The following is a 22,613-nucleotide window of genomic DNA, read 5'->3' on the forward strand; positions in this document are numbered from 1 at the left end:
CGGGGCTTTTTATGTGTAAGCTCCGTCCAGCTCCAGTCAGCTTCCTGCAAGCCCGTCCAGCTTTTCCTGGCTGCTCTTTGTAGAAGCAGTGGGCTGTCTGTGGCTGTGAGGGTGCTCTTCGTGAGGACCGACACGCCATGCTGTCTGTGGCTGTGAGGGTGCTCTTTGTGAGGACCGACACGCCATGCGCTGCCCGTGCAGCGGCACTATCCCGGACCCATGTTTTTCCAGAAACTGGGAAGGGATGTGCTAAGTGTAAAAATAAAAATTAAAAATAAAAATTAAAAATAAAAATCCAAGTGTGGCTATACCACAAGCCGATGTTCGTGCTGTGAGCACCGAAAAAACACTGAGACAGTACACTGAGGTACTCGGGGATATGGAGGGGTGGGAGGGTCCTAAATTTGAATATTCAGTGCCTTTGTTCGGCTCCGCCCGTCCATATCCCAAGAGTACTCCAGTGACCCCTAGTGGATGATAAAGAAAGATATTGTACACATAAGAACACATTCTCGCAGACAGGAGGAACCAGTAACTATTGCCACAAAAACACAGAGAGGCCAGGTGCATCAGGATGGGCACCCTGTGGACCCTATGAACCTCGAAGAAAGAGAGTTAACAAAGGTAAGTCTACCATAACTCTCGTTTTCTTCTTCAGGATTCACGGGGCTCCACAGGGAAAACATTGGGGATGTCCTAAAGCAGTATTTTTAAGGGAGGGGACACGTTGAAGCATTCACCCATGCCTTTATGACTTTATTTCTGGAGTGCCTCCATTATTGTGCACTAGATGTGGATCCCGGTGCTAGGGATACCTACAGAGGGCACCAGGCTGATTAGTGATTATCTATTGAGTGTGCTGCCTACCTGGATGTGTGTGTGTATATATATATATATATATATATATATATATAGATATATATAGATATATATAGATAGATAGATAGATAGATAGATAGATAGATACAAATTCAGAGGGGGCACTCTCCAGACTTATCAATATACACAACTGTTCATTTATTTGTAGTATACTTTACATAATCAGCATAATGGCAAGATTGTCCTCAAGCGCCTTTGAAAAGTCTGGAGAGTGCCCCCTCTGAATTTTTATCTACAAATTTGAATACCTTGGTATTTGAGTGGACACCCCAGCATTTGCTTATTATGAAGATGTGAGTGCTACCGTCTGTCGGATCTCTCTCTCTCTCTCTCTCTCTCTCTCTCTCTCTCTCTCTCTCTCTCTCTCTCTCTCTATATATATATATATATATATATATATACACAGGTTGAGTATCCCATATCCAAATATCCGAAATACGGAATATTCCGAAATACAGACTTTTTTGAGCGAGAGTGAGATAGTGAAACTTTTGTTTTTTGATGGCTCAATGTACACAAACTTTGTTTAATACACACAGTTATTAAAAATATTGTATTAAATGACATTCAGACTGTGTATATAAGGTGTATATGAAACATAAATGAATTGTGTGAATGTAGACACACTTTGTTTAATGCACAAACTTATAAAAAATATTGGCTAAAATTACCTTCAGGCTGTGTGTATAAGGTACATATAAAACATAAATGCATTCTGTGCTTAGATTTAGGTCACATTGCCATGATATCTCATTATGGTATGCAATTATTCCAAAATACGGAAAAATCCGATATCCAAAATACCTCTAGTCCCAAGCATTTTGGATAAGGGATACTCAACCTGTATATATATATATATATATAGAGAGAGAGAGAGAGAGAGATATTCACCCGGCACTCTGAGTGGGAGTCCAATGTATTTATTGCTGCGGTGCCCTCCGTGAGCAGGTATCTCCTGCCCGATATAGTGCAGAGATCTGGCGGCACTCAAACAGGCTTCAATAGAAGGTTTACTATAAATAAACTTTTATTTGCATCCAAATATATACTGTATATACATACATATATGCACGATATAGGCAGCACATCCAGTTTAAAAAGACAGTAATTACCCGGTGCTTATATATATATATATATATGCACGACACTCCGGCACTCTTGGCCTCCCCAGATGGGTGTAACTTGCTCCGGTGCCCTCCTCAGGGTAAAACCCTTGTATAGACACACATTTGTTAACAGTTGGGCAAAACCATGTGCACTGCAGGGGGAGCAGATATAACATGTGCAGAGAGAGTTAGATTTGGATGGGGTGTGTTCAAACTGAAATCTAAATTACAGTGTAAAAATAAAGCAGCCAGTATTTACCCTGCACAGAAACAAAATAAACAACCCAAATCTAACTCTCTCTGCAAATGTTATATCTGCCCCCCCTGCAGTGCACATGATTTTGCCCAACTGCTAACAAATTTGCTGCTGCGATCAACTCTGAATTACCCCCTATGTTAACTGCTATCAGAGATCTCATGATTTTTGTAGAAAAACAAGAGTTATTGTAGACCTACCTATGTTAACTCTCTTTCTCTGAGGTTCATAGGGTCCACAGGGAGTACAGGTTCTGGTTAAACACTATTGCTTGGATGGTGATCAAAAGGGCGCTATATTCTAAAACAGTTTTATTACTTATCCTGTATACCAGGATTTGGTGATATTGAACCAATCTATTTGGATTTTGACATATCCTTATATCATGTATCCCATATGATGACCATATAGTTATGTTCTTGTACTGGAAAAGGTTCTATTCCACCCTGACAGAAAAAAGTGACAAGTGATCTCTAACAACTCCAACACTGTGCATTGTATATTGTGATACAAAGTCATGTCTTGGTTTTTACGTATTTTTGGTATTTTAATAAATGTATAAGATGAATACTGTTATAGAATATAGCACCCTATATTCCCATCACCATCCAAGAGCAATATATATATATATATATATATATATATGTATGTATGTATGTACACAAGGTATTCGGCACTCTCTGCTAATTCACAGATACAACCTGCCGGGTGCCCTCCGCAGCAAACAGCGTGACTTATATACAAAGATATCAGCGGCACTCACGGGCTTTTCAAAGCCAAAAGACCAGACCAGTCAGTTAGCGCTTAACGTTTCGGCATATTACAACCGTCTTCAGAAGCATATTCTTACAAATACATGAACATACATTTATACACAAATAACTCACCACACGTGCATGTTCCACGGAGCCCCGGGAACGAACTTCCGGTGACGTCACCCCACACTGACAAGCCTGCCCAGCGGATGACGACTTCCGGCTTCTGAGTGCACCATCACCATGACAACCAGTGTATACAATATAAAGCAATGCTGTTACAACGAATCACCGTACAAAAAATACAATAAAAACATTTTAACACTGCATGGCAACGAAATAAGATTACAAGGGAAAAATATCAAATAGATAGCAGATCTAAGAAGCCAATTACACATAAAGCTACCCAAATTAATTTATACAGAAATCTTGATATGTTGAATGTCTCAGTGCAAAAAGATCTTATTAAAAATCCTCTACAAGAAGCATGTGAGGGAAAGGGTTTCATTGAGGCCATGCGGGGACACCGTATTTAAACGGTGTATCCATCGCGCTTCCATCTGAAGCAATAGTCGACCCCTATCGCCACCTCGTTTAGAAAGGGGCACCTGATCAAGGATTTTGTAACGTAAAGATGATAAATTATGTTGGTACTCCTTAAAATGCTTCGCAACTGGCTGATCAATTTGTTTCCCCTCCAGAATCTGCTTTATAGCACTACGATGCTGAGACATTCTCTCTTTAAATTGACAAGTGGTCTTGCCAATATAATATAGTCCACATGGACACCGTATGCAGTAGATAACAAATCTACTAGTGCAAGTAAGTACGTGAGAAATCTTAATCTGCTTCCCGGAATGAGGATGTAAGATGTAATCACCCGTTTTAAGATATAAGCAGGTGGTTCATCCAGTACATTTGTAATTACCGGGTTTTTTTGTAAGAAATGTGGGCTTTGGACCTGGTGCAAATTGAGAGATGTCTGCATGGACTACCATATCCCGAATATTACGACCTCGTTTATAGCAAGGTAGTAATTTGTGTTTAGCTAAACTTGAAAGATCAGGGTCTGCTTGAATCACTGGCCAGACTCGTTTGGCCGTGCCCACTATTTTATGACTAGAAGTAGTGAGTTTAGTAACACAGACCATCGCTTGATCTACTTTCTTTTTAACCTTAGGCGCAAACACCAATGGCTGAACCAATGCACGTTGCATTGACTGCTGTAACAAGCTGTTTGAATATCCCCTCTGTAAAAAAATTTTTGTTAATATTTGCATTTGATTTTTTTTATCCTCTGCATCACTGCATATGCGGTGCATGCGGAGATATTGAGAAAATGGTAACCCATTTTTCAAAGAGTTTGGATGGTGACTGGAAGACTGAAGTAAACAATTGACATCAGTAGGCTTATTTTAAATTGAAGTAATGAATTGACCATTTTTTTTTGGTGATGTTAACATCTAAAAAATGTATACTGTAGAACTGAATGTCAAAAGTGAACTTAATACAGTCATCCATCTCATTGGCTTGCTGAATCATTGAAATAAAAGCTTCTTTGGGACCTGTCCATAACATAAATACGTCATCTATGTAGCGAGTATACATAGCAATATAAGAGCCACATAGATGATCAGTAAAGAACATTTCACGTTCAACACCGAACATAAAGGCATTAGCGAATGCCGGAGCTGCGCAAGAACCCATTGCGCAGCCCTGCTGTTGTCTAAAGAACTCATTATTGAATAAGAAATAATTCCTATGCAATGTTAACCATAAAAGGGACATGAAAAATTATATTCTGGACCTTCATAATGTATATTATCACGAATGAAAGACTCTACTACTTGCAGACCTCGCTCGTGTGGTATGCTAGTATATAGGCTAACAACGTCGGCTGTGACTAGCCAGCATTGATCTGCAGAGACAGTAACTTCGTTTAATTTTTTTAAAAATGTGGTAGTATCCGTAAAATATGTTGATTAGTTTTGAATTACAGGTTGCAAAAAATGATCTATATATTTAGCAACCTGTGAATACAACGAGTCCCTCGCTGAGATAATGGGACGCCCAGGTGGGTGAACCATATCTTTATGCAGCTTAGGAATCGTGTATAACACAGGTATACGAGGAGACATAACAAGAAGTGCTGCCATGTTCTTATCAGTAAATTACTCCTCGTTCAACTGCCTGTTCCAATAACAAACGTAGCTCACTTAGATATTCCTGGGTGGGATCACCCGATAATTTAACATATACCTCACTGTCATCCAACTGACGATATATTTCAGCTTTATAGTCGTCAATATTCTGTATCACTATGCCCCCACCCTTATCCGCAGGGCGCACAGTGATATCAGTATACGCCGACAAATCCTTCAAAGCTTGACGCTCTGCTGCAGAAATGTTAGATGAATAGTGACTATCAGACAAAACACTTTCATCAATACAACACAACATGGTTTTAGTGAAAGATTTTATGGCTGCATTATTCGAATGGGGATCAAAAGTAGATTTAGCTACGACTGGACAACCTTTTGTATTACCAATCTCACCATCAGCCTTATCATTGAAAAATTATTTTAAACGTAACTGCAGATTAAATCTGCACAGATCTACTTTACTCTCAAACACATTATGGGTATTTGTTGGCACAAAGTTCGGTCCCTTCGACAAAACTTGAATTTCTGTCTCTGTTAGATCTCTAGACGAGAGATTATAAATTATTTCTTGGTTTTTGAGCTCTTTCCTCCTTCCCCTTTGGCACTGCCTGCCCCGCCTCGTCCGCGCTCTACAGGGCCTTCTCTTTGGGCTCTGGTCTGAACCCCTAAAGGGATATGGGAGGCAGAAGTTCCTTTGTTGGTGGTAGATTGATCAGATTCACTATTTGAAGCCCCACTAGATGTTTCTCCTTCCAGCGGGAACCAACGTGTTCTTCTAAAGGTTTTTTGTCGAAAAGATCTCTGAGGGCCGGACTGATTATTGGCCCAAAAGTACACCCGGTTTTGTTCATAGTCCTTCTCAACCGTTAGGTGCTTTTTAGTTTTAAACTTAATGAGATCAGATCTATATTTCTCAATTTGTTGCGTAAGCTTAGCAAGCCAATCACAAGACGTATCAGCTGTAATTGTAGACATATGCATGTCCTCAAATGCTTTAACTTTAGCCCGGGTTATTTCTAATTCTCTTGTAGCCTCCTATATGTGTAATTGGCTTCTTAGATAGCAGATCTAAGAAGCCAATTACACATAAAGCTACCCAAATTAATTTATACAGAAATCTTGATATGTTGAATGTCTCAGTGCAAAAAGATCTTATTAAAAATCTTCTACAAGAAGCATGTGAGGGAAAGGGTTTCATTGAGGCCATGCGGGGACACCGTATTTAAACGGTGTATCCATCGCGCTTCCATCTGAAGCAATAGTCGGTGATTTGTTGTAACAGCATTGCTTTATATTGTATACACTGGTTGTCATGGTGATGGTGCACACAGAAGCCGGAAGTTGTCATCCGCTGGGCAGGTTTGTCAGTGTGGGGTGACGTCACCGGAAGTTCGTTCCCGGGGCTCTGTGGAAGATCGACTTTATTGCAAGGTGAACAGCTTTCATTATCAGATGTTGATGCAGAGAGAATTTTATTTAAGGATAAAATGGCATCCACTGTTGCTGCAGATTCTGTGGAACAATTATACCTACAGCTGCTTAAGTTGAAAAATCGTGAGACTGACTTTTATTTACACGGAGTGTCTCTCTCTGACTATTTTCGAGAGAAAATGTTGCCGAGAGGTTTCCGGATGCGCAATAATCCGACAATTGGGAGACATAACCCCGAATTTTGTAGGAAATGGGATGCGGTCCTAAATAAAGCATCTTTTGATCTCATTCTTCTTGTGGTGGAGGAGGCTACAAGAGAATTAGAAATAACCCAGGCTAAAGTTAAAGCATTTGAGGACATGCATATGTCTACAATTACAGCTGATACGTCTTGTGATTGGCTTGCTAAGCTTACGCAACAAATTGAGAAATATAGATCTGATCTCATTAAGTTTAAAACTAAAAAGCACCTAACGGTTGAGAAGGACTATGAACAAAACCGGGTGTACTTTTGGGCCAATAATCAGTCCGGCCCTCAGAGATCTTTTCGACAAAAAACCTTTAGAAGAACACGTCGGTTCCCGCTGGAAGGAGAAACATCTAGTGGGGCTTCAAATAGTGAATCTGATCAATCTACCACCAACAAAGGAACTTCTGCCTCCCATATCCCTTTAGGGGTTCAGACCAGAGCCCAAAGAGAAGGCCCTGTAGAGCGCGGACGAGGCGGGGCAGGCAGTGCCAAAGGGGAAGGAGGAAAGAGCTCAAAAACCAAGAAATAATTTATAATCTCTCGTCTAGAGATCTAACAGAGACAGAAATTCAAGTTTTGTCGAAGGGACTGAACTTTGTGCCAACAAATACCCATAATGTGTTTGAGAGTAAAGTAGATCTGTGCAGATTTAATCTGCAGTTACGTTTAAAATAATTTTTCAATGATAAGGCTGATGGTGAGATTGGTAATACAAAAGGTTGTCCAGTCGTAGCTAAATCTACTTTTGATCCCCATTCAAATAATGCAGCCATAAAATCTTTCACTAAAACCATGTTGTGTTGTATTGATGAAAGTGTTTTGTCTGATAGTCACTATTCATCTAACATTTCTGCAGCAGAGCGTCAAGCTTTGAAGGATTTGTCGGCGTATACTGATATCACTGTGCGCCCTGCGGATAAGGGTGGGGGCATAGTGATACAGAATATTGACGACTATAAAGCTGAAATATATCGTCAGTTGGATGACAGCGAGGTATATGTTAAATTATCGGGTGATCCCACTCAGGAATATCTAAGTGAGCTACGTTTGTTATTGGAACAGGCAGTTGAACGAGGAGTAATTACTGATAAGACCATGGCAGCACTTCTTGTTATGTCTCCTCGTATACCTGTGTTAGTTATACACGATTCCTAAGCTGCATAAAGATATGGTTCACCCACCTGGGCGTCCCATTATCTCAGCGAGGGACTCGTTGTATTCACAGGTTGCTAAATATATAGATAATTTTTTGCAACCTGTAATTCAAAACCAATCAACATATTTTAAGGATACTACCACATTTTTGAAAAAAATTAAACAAAGTTACTGTCTCTGCAGATCAATGCTGGCTAGTCACAGCCAACGTTGTTAGCCTATATACTAGCATACCACACGAGCGAGGTCTGCAAGCAGTAGAGTCTTTAATTCGTGATAATATACATTATGAAGGTCCAGAATATAATTTTTTCATGTCCCTTTTATGGTTAACATTGCATAGGAATTATTTCTTATTCAATAATGAGTTCTTTAGACAACAGCAGGGCTGCGCAATGGGTTCTTGCGCAGCTCCGGCATTCGCTAATGCCTTTATGTTCGGTGTTGAACGTGAAATGTTCTTTACTGATCATCTATGTGGCTCTTATATTGCTATGTATACTCGCTACATAGATTACGTATTTATGTTATGGACAGGTCCCAAAGAAGCTTTTATTTCAATGATTCAGCAAGCCAATGAGATGGATGACTGTATTAAGTTCACCTTTGACATTCAGTTCTACAGTATACATTTTTTAGATGTTAACATCACCAAAAAAAAATGGTAAATTCATTACTTCAATTTATAATAAGCCTACTGATGTCAATTGTTTACTTCAGTCTTCCAGTCACCATCCAAATTCTTTGAAAAATGGGTTACCATTTTCTCAATATCTCCGCATACACCGCATATGCAGTGATGCAGAGGATAAAAAAATTCAAATGCAAATATTAACAAAAAATTTTTTACAGAGGGGATATTCAAACAGCTTGTTACAGCAGTCAATGCAACGTGCATTGGCTCAGCCATTGGTATTTGCACCTAAGGTTAAAAAGAAAGTAGATCAAGCGATGGTCTGTGTTACTAAATTCACTACTTCTAGTCATAAAATAGTGGGCACGGCCAAACGAGTCTGGCCAGTGATTCAAGCAGACCCTGATCTTTCAAGTTTAGCTAAACACAAATTACTACCATGCTATAAACGAGGTCGTAATATTCGGGATATGGTAGTCCATGCAGACATCTCTCAATTTGCACCAGGTCCAAAGCCCACATTTCTTACAAAAAAAAACAGTAATTACAAATGTACTGGATGTACCACCTGCTTATATCTTGAAACGGGTGATTACATCTTACATCCTCATTCCGGGAAACAGATTAAGATTTCTCACGTACTTACTTGCACTAGTAGATTTATTATCTACTGCATACGGTGTCCATGTGGACTATATTATATTGGCAAGACCACTTGTCAATTTAAAGAGAGAATGTCTCAGCATCGTAGTGCTATAAAGCAGATTCTGGAGGGGAAACAAATTGATCAGCCAGTTGCGAAGCATTTTAAGGAGTACCAACATAATTTATCATCTTTACGTTACAAAATGCTTGATCAGGCGCCCCTATCTAAACGAGGTGGCGATAGGGGTCGACTATTGCTTCAGATGGAAGCGCGATGGATACACCGTTTAAATACGGTGTCCTCGCATGGCCTCAATGAAACCCTTTCCCTCACATGCTTCTTGTAGAAGATTTTTAATAAGATCTTTTTGCACTGAGACATTCAACATATCAAGATTTTTGTATAAATTAATTAGGGTAGCTTTATGTGTAATTGGCTTCTTAGATCTGCTATCTATTTGATATTTTTCCCTTGTAATCTTATTTCGTTGCCATGCAGTGTTAAAATGTTTTTATTGTATTTTTTGTACGGTGATTCGTTGTAACAGCATTGCTTTATATTGTATACACTGGTTGTCATGGTGATGGTGCACTCAGAAGCCAGAAGTCGTCATCCGCTGGGCAGGCTTGTCAGTGTGGGGTGACGTCACCGGAAGTTCGTTCCCGGGGCTCCGTGGAACATGCACATGTGGTGAGTTATTTGAGTATAAATGTATGTTCATGTATTTGTAAGAATATGCTTCTGAAGATGGTTGTAATATACCGAAACGTTAAGCGCTAACTGACTGGTCTGGTCTTTTGGCTTTGAAAAGCCCGTGAGTGCCGCTGATATCTTTGTATATAAGTCACGCTGTTTGCTGCGGAGGGCACCCGGCAGGTTGTATCTGTGAATTAGCAGAGAGTGCCGAAAACCAAGACATGACTTTGTATCACAATATACAATGCACAGTGTTGGAGTTGTTAGAGATCAATTGTCACTTTTTTCTGTCAAGGTGGAATAGAACCTTTTCCAGTACAAGAACAATACTGGGAAAATGAATTAACTATATGGTCATCATATGGGATACATGATATAAGGATATGTCAAAATCCAAATAGATTGGTTCAATATCACCAAATCCCGGTATACAGGATTAGTAATAAAACTGTTTTAGAATATAGCGCCCTTTTGATCACCATCCAAGCAATAGTGTTTAACCAGAACCTGTGCTCCCTGTGGACCCTATGAACCTCAGAAAAAGAGAGTTAACATAGGTAGGTCTACAATAACTCTTGTTTTTCTACAAAAATCAAGAGATCTCTGATAGCAGTTAACATAGGGGGTAATTCAGAGTTGATCGCAGCAGCAAATTTGTTAGCAGTTGGGCAAAACCATGTGCACTGCAGGGGGGGCAGATATAACATTTGCAGAGAGAGTTAGATTTGGGTTGTTTATTTTGTTTCTGTGCAGGGTAAATACTGGCTGCTTTATTTTTACACTGTAATTTAGATTTCAGTTTGAACACACCCCATCCAAATCTAACTCTCTCTGCACATGTTATATCTGCTCCCCCTGCAGTGCACATGGTTTTGCCCAACTGTTAACAAATTTGCTGCTGCAATCAACTCTGAATTACCCTCAGAATACACTCGATAGGCAGTAGACATTCCCAACCCATCTCATCTCCAATTTAGATCACCAAATCATTCACCTAAATAAGGCGCAAAACTATCTGAAATGTGCTGGATCATCTTGTCACACAATCTTTAATTAGAGTAAATCCACAGAGCTGGCAAAGACATGCAAAACTGTTTGACAACTGCTTTCACCTTTTCCAAGAGACGTGCAACAAAGACTTCTTTGTGGATCATGTTGATGACCAACCATATTGTGTGAACAAAACAGGGTGTCCACTCCATAAAGCTTCCATACCTGAGAAACAGGTACAACAAACAGAGGACTTCATTGATATTTTAATGTAAATATTTTTGAAAATTTATTTTTATTTGAAACGTAATAACTTTAATAGTATTACCTTGACTCCTCATTTTCATGTTGTTTCTCACTCTCCTCATCTTCTTCTGAATCTGCAGAGCTTAGTTCCTCTTTTTCCAGTCTGAATGCAGCAACCGTATTGTTCCCATTATCTGTAATGACTGTAAGATTCTTGTTTTCTGGTACTCTGTTACAAACCACCATGGCTCGTACTCCCTGCGTGTCTCGGTCATTGCTTGGCAACCAGGATGTCGGGTTACTACTGGCCGCTGGCTTCCCCTGGTCATTAGGGAATGAGGATGCCTGGCAGCCGCGGGAGGTTGTGGGCTGTTTGGGAAAGAATTGCAGCATTCCAGCTGCATAAGATTACTTATTAGAAGGGGCTCATCTAGGCTGGGCTCCAGATTGATCCTCTCTCCTTTATTTAGCAGTCAGCCCTATCAGTCCCCACTGGTAACAGTTCATGCTTGCAGCGTAAGCCCCTGATTCCAGAAGGTTGGTTCGTGTTGATACTGCCGTTGGTTCCCGTGAATATCCTGCATGGCTGGAGCTGCAACTTCTCAGCCATATCCTGCATTCCTGGCCTGCCCTAATTTTTGCCAGAACCTTGCATGGCTTGAGCTGCAATCTCCCAGCTATATCCTGCATTCCTAGCCTGTTAGGATATCTGGCAGAATCCTGCATGGATGGAGCCCCAACCTTTTAGCTGTATCCTGGACTCTCGGCCTGTCTAATCCCTACCGGTATCCTATACGGCCAGAGTTATTATTTTTCAGCTGTGTCCTACACTCCTGGTTTTCTCTTACACGTGGCAGAATCCTGCATGGCTGGAGCCACAACTCTTCAGCCATATCCTGCATCATTACTATTGCTTTCACTTCAGCCAGCATTCTGTACAGTTGGCCATTCTAGCCTTGAATCAGTATCCTGTGGTCACCAGTCTGATCACATAAACTCTTACTGTTCTGAGCATAAATCCAGGTGGTCACATAAGTACCAGTGATCGTACTAGCTCTATAGGAACAGTAGGTGACTGTTGGTGCATTAAAACCTCACTAATAGTGACTCTAATGGTCTTATGTGAACCAGTACTGGAGTATTGTAACATATTCCCCACATTTCAGTGCACTGGTCAACACAAGCTTTGATGGAATGAGCAGTATGTCGATGGGAGATCTCTTCAAGGCTGAGTAATAAGAGTTCAGGTTGGTTCTAGACAGTGCAAAAGTAACATGCACTTATAGCAAGGTAGGAAGTACTAAGTGCTTTGGTTGTCCAAATGTCTAGACCAATTGTTATTTTCTGTGCATTGGCTACTCTATCTTTAAATTTATTTCATTCATCCTTATAAATGCTATCAATGAGGTTTCTAATTTTGGTTTTCTCAGGCATGGTCAGTCTCTTGTCAACCACCTCCTTCATGTAAATGAAGTCTTTGTCCTCCACTGTCTGGGCTGGCAGACCAGTACGACCTATCCATAAGGTAAGAGCTCTTTCTTTAGTTTGTTGTTCTTTTGCATCTGGATGGTACATTGAAGCCAAAGTGATAACATTAGTAAGAGATGTCTGTTGTTTATCCTTTTCTCTGCCTATTTTCTGTACAGTGATTGTCTATGGAATCTGAAGGATTAAAAAAGTATTTTTTACATTGCTTGTACAGCCAATTGAATAACTTCATAATCAGTCTATCTATGTGGACAATGTTACTCCCCAGATATAATATTACGATCTGTATTGGTCCACGTCACTGAATGCCTGAACTGAAGTGTTGTTAACTCTACAATAAACACCTCCAACTTGCTGCCAAGGTGATGTCATCCTTGACGGAATTGTCCTTTTGTTCCCCAGATTCAATATGTTTCGACTCAAACTCAAAAGAATGTTACAGTCACAGATTACACCTAAAAAACATCCAAAATATATCCATAATTTCAAGATACTGCAAAGACTCTAATCCACATGCACAATAAGACTCTCTCAAACCTGCAAGTTTAAGCATACCCTGAAAACGCACCTCTTCAGGCAAGCTTATCAAATTCCAGAAACACCCACATAACCTTCATAAACTATCTAAATACATCCCCTACACAGTCCACACAACATCATACAAAACCTTAAGGCAGAGCCATCACTGCCCCATACCTCCCAACTGTCCCACATACAGTGGGACAGTCCTGCTAAGTGGACACTGTCCCACTGGCCATCCCGCGAGTCGCAGTGTCCCGTGGGCAGGGGGGGGGGGGCAGATTGAAAGAGCCAGTGATCACTCGCTGCTCTGCTCTGCAAAGCAGACAGTGATCACTTAAAAGATGCAATGCGCATGTGAGCAGCATCTATCAGTGCAGGGAGTAGAGCTGGGGGCTGGCCAGCAGCTCAGGTAGTGCTGGGTATGCCCTAAAAATGATGAAAACAGGGGGTCATTGCTTTAGACCACACCCCCTCCACTGAAGGTCCTGCCCCTCCACATGAGGCCTCGCCCCCTTTCAGCCGCGCTTCAGACACAGCTTGTCCCAACCACCCACCATCAAAAGTTGGGAGGTATGCTGCCCTTGAGGACACCCGGTGCTGACTGCAACAAAATGGGGGCATGACCTCATGGAAGGGGATGTCCTCTCTCAGAGTGGACTCTGCCACTGTGCATGTGCCATGTTCCCGATGATTTCTCTACTGGCTTGGGCAAATCTTTACAATAAAGCTAAAAATGAAAATTATAGTATAGTATTACAGTATATATGCAAATACAGAACAATATTACAGTACAGTATAATAAGATAAGTCCCATCATGATGCTTCCAAGGGAGAACAAAATTGTAAATGCTACCCAATCCAGACAAAATAAATGTATGAAATGTGAGTTATATAATATATAAATGGGTTTTCCAATTGTCTTCATTTCTGACACATCCTTTATTGCTATGAGTTTCATTCATTTTGCATCTTAACATAAATTGGAATTTCCTTCTGTCGTGACTCTGTATAGTCAGAACAGCTTAGAACGCAGTGTTAGCATTCCTGTTCAATTAGTGTGATCATTCACTTACTAGAACCATAATAAAAGTTGTTGCTCCAGATGAACCTGCTCCCTGAATGATGTTACATCTATGCTGGATCCATAGAAGCAGACATTCCTAAGTATAGACAGGTATTGTACAGCTACCACAGGCTCTGGGTGTGTTTTCACCGCCATCTAAAATAATATTGTCTAACTACAACATTAACTACACCCACGCCTTTTTTCTTTCTTTCTTTTTTTCTTGTGGTTTCTGCCAGCTTTATGACTATAATCTATGCGTATGTGTCAGGGAGCATTAGCAGTAATAAAGTGCAATTTTGCCGTTAGACCGAATCTATTTCTGTCATATGTCTCCTAATGTCATTTTATATGAGACAGCAAATAGTTGTGTATAGTGATTTTTCTCAGGCACATTCTCTCTTTTTTGTTTTCTTTTAGTCTTATAGGTAAATTTACTAAGCTCAGTGTTTGCCCGAGTAAGCAAACACGAGAGTGTTTGGACATTTTTTAAAATTCGGAAATTTTACTAAAGAACAAATACACGGGAGTGTTTGTTCAAAAAAAAGTACAAAACACTGGTGGATATGGACATATGATTAAATACACCATCGGCCAGACTTGGATGTAGTTTCCATAGACAACACTGAAACACGGAAAATTTACCTAGAATAATTTCTGCAGATACACCCCATGAATTGCGCAAACTCGGATCAAAATGCACTTTTCAAATAGACGTTCCCCATAGCAGCGTGTTCAGAGAAGCCTGCATGGATTAGTGAGACCTGTGCAGTGCTTCTATGATAAAATGTGTTGAAATGGTTAAAAAAAATAGAAAAACGTGTGAGTGTATGTATTTGAGTGTGACTGTGCATGTATTTATTAAAGTTGTAATGGTGCCTGTCACCATCCTGCATTGCCAACTACCAAGTCACCCGCTTGTGCTGAGCAACTCCAGTGTGTTTCACAGTTTTGTAATCTCACCTTCTCATTGCAGGTTCTGGCAAGTTACCTCAGTATCTGCACTACCAATACTCAGTTTCTGCTCTATCTCCAGCAAATATACATTGGAATCATTACCAATTTCTGAGATAGATGCTAACCATTGGTGGTGATAGATTGAACTCCTGGTTCCATTGCTTGGTTGCTGAGTTTCTAGTGGTTGGGACAATCCTGAGTGCTGAGGTGTGGGTCCTGGGTTGTGTTCTTATATCAGTAAACGCATCTCAGCTGCCCAGCCTTAATGGGAAGTGCGCAATGTACCAGATCCCAGTCTGGTTACAGTTCGCTGAATTCCACAAGTTCAGTTTCCTGAGTTCCTGGCTTAGGGTTCCAGCTTTGCAGCTCTGAGGTTCACACCTGAAGCTGAGCTTCTCTCATTGGTTCCAGGGAGGTGGTGAATTCCAGTTTCCTGGTTCAGTAAAAATCATGGGCCACAGTCATTCCCACTTGTTGGTCCATGTTGGTCTACGCGTAGAAGTCATATTAAGCCTCCCAGGTCTTAACTCTCTTGTTTATTCCAGCCTAAGGGTACTGTAGCAGAGACTTAGAATTCACAACTTCAGCCAGCCTGGCCTCTCGGTATTTGCTTCATTCTGCCTCCACTCCTGGTCCATGTTGCCTCTGTACATGGTCCATGCAGCTGTTGCCTCTCCTCCATTCCACCCCCTGGTCTGTGCTGCTGTCCTCACTACATACTTCTTCTCATCTGATCCATCCTGTTCCCCTATTCCATGCTGCTTCCCCTCACTACCCATGCCTCCCCTTGCTCTGTGGTGCTACCTACCGCCTGGTCTGTCCCACATTTTCCCCTATTCCATGCTGCCTTCCGCCTGCTACATACTGCCTCTCCATGCTCAATACTGTCCAACTCCTGCTCCCTACAGCTGACACCTCTATTTTAGACTGTGGCCAGTGACTGACCTCTAGGGGTTTTCCTGTGGTCTGGGGCTTCCAGAGGAAGTCAGGAGCCATGCAGCCTAGTAATCATAAAGACTACTTCCTAGGCGAGTGTACACAGGGGCAAACACAGCATTTTTAAAGAAAGGTCTCCATATGCTTTATAAAGTGTACTCTCCCAGCCACACACAACTCCCTCTGTGTTCTTTCCAAGCCATTGTGTGACCAACCTGCCCCCCCCCCCATGTTCTTTCCCACACCCCTCTGTGTTCTCTTCCAGTCACTGTGGGGCAGATGTACTAAGCCTTGGAGAGTGATAAAGAGGAGAGAGATAAACTACCAACCAATTAGCTCCTAACTATAATTTCCCAAACACAAGCCTGAAAAATGGCAGTTAAGAGCGGATTGGCTGGTAGTTTATCTCTCTCCACTACATAACTCTAGAAGACTTAGTACATCCCCCCCCCCCCAGTCACAACACCCTCCCCCCCCGGTGTTCTTTCCCAGTCACTGTGTCAAGCCCCCCTCCATGTTCTCTCCCAGTCACTGCATCACAATTCAACTGCTGTGTTCTGTCCCAGCCACAGTCAACCCCCCCCCCCCCCCCAGCTGTGTTCTCTCTCAGCCACTGTGCCCTCCTCTCCCTGGATTCCCTGCAGCCTGTTGATTGAAGCTTCCCTATAAATCTGCTCTGCTTACCTGATCCAGTAGATCGGCAGCAGTGACGACCCATTCACTGTCTGTGGTGTGTTGAGGTCTCCCACCACCAGTCTCCTGCTTGTCATTGCCTTCCCCACTGCATGGATCAGCCTGCCTCTCAGATACTGGAACCATGCAGAAGCAATTCTATTAGCTACCCTTACCTGTGCCTGGCAAAAAGCTTCCCTCACTATCCCTACCCCATGACGCTATTGGCTTCAGAACCTTCCGCTCTGCCCACACACTCACATTCACATCAGCACCCTTCACTGAAAGCATGTTCAGAGTTTCTTCTCCTGGTACTCAGAAACATCCCATGTGTGCACCACTGGTACATGTATTAGACTTGCATTTTTCCCTAGCCCAACACTCACTCCCCTTCCTTCCTCCCCTCATCATGTTTGTGGGTCTTGTATGTATCCTTTGCTCACTTCCCCCCCCCCTTTTTTTTTTTACTTTCTGGTGTTTATCTCTTTCCTCCCTTCCTATAGCTGTGTCTGTTGTCTACTTTCACCTGTACTTTACTTTAATCAGACTCTCTTTTCTCCATCTAGTGTGTCAATGTCTGTTTCCCACTATGCCCTTTGTCTTATTTTTTCTTGCAATTCTCTAATGTAATGCGGAGAGGTAGAAGAGTAATATTTTACAGTGTAGTGTAGCTTGGAGAGTGGTCAATAATGTAGTGTAGGGTATAGAGGGGTCCATAAAGTAGTGGCAGGCATAGAGGGGTCAGTAAAGTAGTGGCAGGCATAGAGGGGTAAGTAAAGTAGTGGCAGGCATAGAGGGGTCAGTAAAGTAGTGGCAGGCATAGAGGGGTCAGTAAAGTAGTGGCAGGCATAGAGGGCTCAGTAAAGTAGTGGCAGGGATAGAGGGGTCAGTAAAGTAGTGGCAGGCATAGAGGGGTCAGTAAAGTAGTGGCAGGCATAGAGGGGTAAGTAAAGTAGTGGCAGGCATAGAGGGCTCAGTAAAGTAGTGGCAGGCATAGAGGGCTCAGTAAAGTAGTGGCAGGCATAGAGGGGTAAGTAAAGTAGTGGCAGGCATAGAGGGGTCAGTAAAGTAGTGGCAGGCATAGAGGGCTCAGTAAAGTAGTGGCAGGCATAGAGGGCTCAGTAAAGTAGTGGCAGGCATAGAGGGGTCAGTAAAGTAGTGGCAGGCATAGAGGGGTAAGTAAAGTAAGTAGTGGCAGGCATAGAGGGGTAAGTAAAGTAAGTAGTGGCAGGCATAGAGGGGTAAGTAAAGTAGTGGCAGGCATAGAGGGCTCAGTAAAGTAGTGGCAGGCATAGAGGGGTCAGTAAAGTAGTGGCAGGCATAAAGGGCTCAGTAAAGTAGTGTAGGGTATAGAGAGGTCAGTAAAAATACTAGTGATGAGCGGGTTCGGTTCCTCGGAATCCGAACCCCCCCGAACTTCACCCTTTTTACACGGGTCCGAGGCAGACTTGGATCCTCCCGCCTTGCTCGGTTAACCCGAGCACGCCCAAACGTCATCATCCCGCTGTCGGATTCTCGCGAGATTCGGATTCTATATAAGGAGCCGCGCGTCGCCGCCATTTTTCACTCGTGCATTGGAAATGATAGTGAGAGGACGTGGCTGGCGTCCTCTCACTTTGTTTCAGGGGGCTGCAGTGCAAATATCTTTATTCTGGGGACCAGCAGTATTATAGGAGGAGTACAGTGCAGAATTTTGCTGACCAGTGACCACCAGTATTATACGTTGTCTGCCTGAAAAACGCTCCATATCTGTGCTCAGTGTGCTGCATATATCTGTGCTCACACTGCTTTATTGTGGGGACTGGGGACCAGCAGTATTATATAGGAGGAGTACAGTGCAGAGTTTTGCTGACCAGTGACCACCAGTATACGTTGTCTGCCTGAAAAATGCTCCATATCTGTGCTCAGTGTGCTGCATATATCTGTGCTCACACTGCTTTATTGTGGGGACTGGGGACCAGCAGTATTATATAGGAGGAGTACAGTGCAGAGTTTTGCTGACCAGTGACCACCAGTATTATACGTTCTCTGCCTGCAAAACGCTCCATATCTGTGCTCAGTGTGCTGCATATATCTGTGCTCACACTGCTTTATTGTGGGGACTGGGGACCAGCAGTATTATATAGGAGGAGTACAGTGCAGAGTTTTGCTGACCAGTGACCACCAGTATTATACGTTCTCTGCCTGAAAAACGCTCCATATCTGTGCTGCATTGTAGTATATAGTAGGAGTACAGTGCATAATTTTGCTGACCACCAGTATATAATATATAGGAGTACGGTACAGAAGGCCACTGCTCTACCTACCTCTGTGTCGTCAAGTATACTATCCATCCATACCTGTGGTGCATTTCAGTTTTGCACAGTTTGCTGACCACCAGTATATAATATATAGCAGTACGGTACAGTAGGCCACTGCTCTACCTACCTCTGTGTCGTCAAGTATACTATCCATCCATACCTGTGGTGCATTTCAGTTTTGCACAGTTTGCTGACCACCAGTATATAATATATAGCAGTACGGTACAGTAGGCCACTGCTCTACCTACCTCTGTGTCGTCAGGTATACTATCCATCCATACCTGTGGTGCATTTTAGTTGTGCGCAGTATATATAGTAGTAGGTCATTGCTATTGATACTGGCATATAATTCCACACATTAAAAAATGGAGATCAAAAATGTGGAAGGTAAAATAGGGAAAGATCAAGATCCACTTCCACCTCGTGCTGAAGCTGCTGCCACTAGTCATGGCCGAGACGATGAAATGCCATCAACGTCGTCTGCCAAGGCCGATGCCCAATGTCATAGTAGAGAGCATGTAAAATCCAAAACACAAAAGTTCTGTAAAATTACCCAAAAGTCAAAATTAAAAGCGTCTGAGGAGAAGCGTAAACTTGCCAATATGCCATTTACGACATGGAGTGGCAAGGAACGGCTGAGGCCCTGGCCTATATTCATGGCTAGTGGTTCAGCTTCACATGAGGATGGAAGCACTCATCCTCTCACTAGAAAAATGAAAAGACTTAAGCTGGCAAAAGCACAGCAAAGAACTGTGCGTTCTTCTAAATCACAAATCCCCAAGGAGAGTCCAATTGTGTCGAGTGCGATGCCTGACCTTCTCAACACTGGACGGGAAGAGGTGGCGCCTTCCACCATTTGCACGCCCCCTGCAAGTGCTGGAAGGAGCACCCGCAGTCCAGTTCCTGATAGTCAAATTGAAGATGTCACTGTTGAAGTACACCAGGATGAGGATATGGGTGTTGCTGGCGCTGAGGAGGAAATTGACAAGGAGGATTCTGATGGTGAGGTGGTTTGTCTAAGTCAGGCACCCGGGGAGACACCTGTTGTCCGTGGGACGAATATGGCCATTGACATGCCTGGTCAAATTACAAAAAAAAATCACCTCTTCGGTGTGGAATTATTTTAACACAAATGCGGACAACAGGTGTCAAGCCGTGTGTTGCCTTTGTCAAGCTGTAATAAGTAGGGGTAAGGATGTTAACCACCTCGGAACATCCTCCCTTATACGTCACCTGCAGCGCATTCATCATAAGTCAGTGACAAGTTCAAAAACTTTGGATGACAGCGGAAGCAGTCCACTGACCACTAAATCCCTTCCTCTTGTAACCAAGCTCCTGCAAACCACACCACCAACTCCCTCAGTGTCAATTTCCTCCTTACACAGGAAAGCCAATAGTCCTGCAGGCCATGTCACTGTCAAGTCTGATGAGTCCTCTCCTGCCTGGGATTCCTCCAATGCATCCTTGAGTGTAACGCCTCCTGCTGCTGGCGCTGCTGTTGTTGCTGCTGGGAGTCGATCGTCATCCCAGAGGGGAAGTCGGAAGACCACTTGTACTACTTCCAGTAAGCAATTGACTGTCCAACAGTCCTTTGCGAGGAAGATGAAATATCACAGCAGTCATCCTGCTGCAAAGCGGATAACTTAGGCCTTGGCAGCCTGGGCGGTGAGAAACGTATTTCCGTTATCCACCGTTAATTCACAGGCAACTACAGACTTGATTGAGGTACTGTGTCCCCGGTACCAAATACCATCTAGGTTCCATTTCTCTAGGCAGGTGATGCCGAAAATGTACACAGACCTCAGAAAAAGAGTCACCAGTGTCCTAAAAAATGCAGTTGTACCCAATGTCCGCTTAACCACGGACATGTGGACAAGTGGAGCAGGGCAGACTCAGGACTATATGACTGTGACAGCCCACTGGGTAGATGTATTGCCTCCCGCAGCAAGAACAGCAGCGGCGGCACCAGTAGCAGCAACTCGCAAACACCAACTCGTTCCTAGGCAGGCTACGCTTTGTATCACCGCTTTCCAGAAGAGGCACACAGCTGACAACCTCTTACGGAAACTGAGGAACATCATCACAGAATGGCTTACCCCAAATGGACTCTCCTGGGGATTTGTGACATCGGACAACGCCAGCAATATTGTGCGTGCATTACATCTGGGCAAATCCCAGCACGTCCCATGTTTTGCACATACATTGAGTTTGGTGGTGCAGAATTATTTAAAAAACGACAGGGGCGTGCAAGAGATGCTGTCGGTGGCCCGAAGAATTGCGGGCCACTTTCGGCATTCAGCCACCGCGTGCTGAAGACTGGAGCACCAGCAAACACTCCTGAACCTGCCCTGCCATCATCTGAAGCAAGAGGTGGTAACGAGGTGGAATTCAACCCTCTATATGCTTCAGAGGATGGAGGAGCAGCAAAAGGCCATTCAAGCCTATACATCTGCCTACGATATAGGCAAAGGAGGGGGAATGCACCTGACTCAAGCGCAGTGGAGAATGATTTTAACGTTGTGCAAGGTTCTGCAACCCTTTGAACTTGCCACACGTGAAGTCAGTTCAGACACTGCCAGCCTGAGTCAGGTCATTCCCCTCATCAGGCTTTTGCAGAAGAAGCTGGAGACATTGAAGGAGGAGCTAAAACAGAGCGATTCCGCTAGGCATGTGGGACTTGTGGATGGAGCCCTTAATTCGCTTAACCAGGATTCACGGGTGGTCAATCTGTTGAAATCAGAGCACTACATTTTGGCCACCGTGCTCGATCCTAGATTTAAAACCTACATTGGATCTCTCTTTCCGGCAGACACAAGTCTGCAGAGGTTCAAAGACCTGCGGGTGAGAAAATTGTCAAGTCAAGCGGAACGTGACCCGTCAACAGCTCCTCCTTCACATTCTCCCGCAACTGGGGGAGCGAGGAAAAGGCTAAGAATTCCGAGCCCACCGGCTGGCGGTGATGCAGGGCAGTCTGGAGCAAGTGAAGGACCTGCCAACGATTACTGACATATCGTCTACTGTCACTGCATATGATTCTCTCACCATTGAAAGAATGGTGGAGGATTATATGAGTGACCGCATCCAAGTAAGCACGTCAGACAGTCCGTACGTATACTGGCAGGAAAAAGAGGCAATTTGGAGGCCCTTGCAGAAACTGGCTTTATTTTACCTAAGTTACCCACCCTCCAGTGTGTACTCCGAAAAAGTGTTTAGTGCAGCCGCTCACCTTGTCAGCAATCGGCGTACGAAATTACTTCCAGAAAATGTGGAGAAGATGATGTTCATCAAAATGAATTATAATCAATTCCTCCATGGAGACATTCACCAGCAATTGCCTCCAGAAAGTACACAGGGTGGATTCCAGTGGGGACGAATTAATAATCTGTGAGGAAGGGGAATGTACACAGTGAAAGGGATGAGGAATCAGAGGATGATGATGAGGTGGACATCTTGCCTCTGTAGAGCCAGT

Source organism: Pseudophryne corroboree, chromosome 4 (assembly GCF_028390025.1).
Source record: "Pseudophryne corroboree isolate aPseCor3 chromosome 4, aPseCor3.hap2, whole genome shotgun sequence".
Lineage (NCBI taxonomy): Eukaryota > Metazoa > Chordata > Amphibia > Anura > Myobatrachidae > Pseudophryne > Pseudophryne corroboree.